The sequence below is a fragment of the Arachis ipaensis genome, chromosome B03, assembly GCF_000816755.2.
Source record: "Arachis ipaensis cultivar K30076 chromosome B03, Araip1.1, whole genome shotgun sequence".
Classification (NCBI taxonomy): domain Eukaryota; kingdom Viridiplantae; phylum Streptophyta; class Magnoliopsida; order Fabales; family Fabaceae; genus Arachis; species Arachis ipaensis.
In genome coordinates this window covers 28,833,307-28,834,178 of record NC_029787.2, presented here as the reverse complement: position 1 = coordinate 28,834,178, position 872 = coordinate 28,833,307, and positions in this window count along the sequence as shown.

Here is an 872-nt window from a genome sequence, read left to right as displayed (position 1 = left end):
CTTACTCACATAACACATAACTTAATGATGGATAATTCTAAGTAGTATTTTATGTCGGAATTCTTTTATTACTTTTTGATATGGTCGTCATAAACGAGCTATAAGCTATAACGGTCCGTTATAACTCTTCCATTCATGAGCCATAATTCGGTCAGATAAATGCTCCGTCATAACCGACGACAAAACGGTAACACAATCAAGGGACGTTACCTATCTTTTTGTAACCGACTTTAAATACTAAAGACGTAACAGCCGAGCAGTCTACCATATAAAAGCCAGGTAAAGTATTTTCTTTGGTAAGTAAGATATAGCACAATATACTGACTTAAGTTTCGGAGTGCCTTTGCAGGTATACTCCCCCCCTCATTTGTTCGCGCTATTCACGTCACACCAGAAAGAAAAGCTCGGAATTCAAGGATCGGACGATCAGCCTCAAAGCGCATAAGCTTGGTTGATACCTCTATTTCGCAAGTAAGAACAATTGGCGCCCACCGTGGGGCCGAGGAAATCAAATTTTTCTTTTGGTCCCGTTACCGTTGCTTACGCCCATGGCTGACGTAACACCTCCTTCACTATCCGAACTTATGCGGATGATAGCTGAGCTACAACAAGCCAATCAACGGATGGCCGATGAAAATCAAATAATGGCTGCTCAAATCGCCGAGTTGAATCATGTTCGGATAGAACATGACGAGACTCATCATCAGCAACCAGAAGATAATGAACATCATTCTCAACCATCACACGTCTCGGAGACTATCCGAGCCAACGAAGTTCAACCTGAAGATGACAAGGGAGAGTCTGACGAACTTATGGGACCCTTCACAGAAGAAGTGATGAACTTCGAATTAGCAAAGAGATTCACCTTGCCA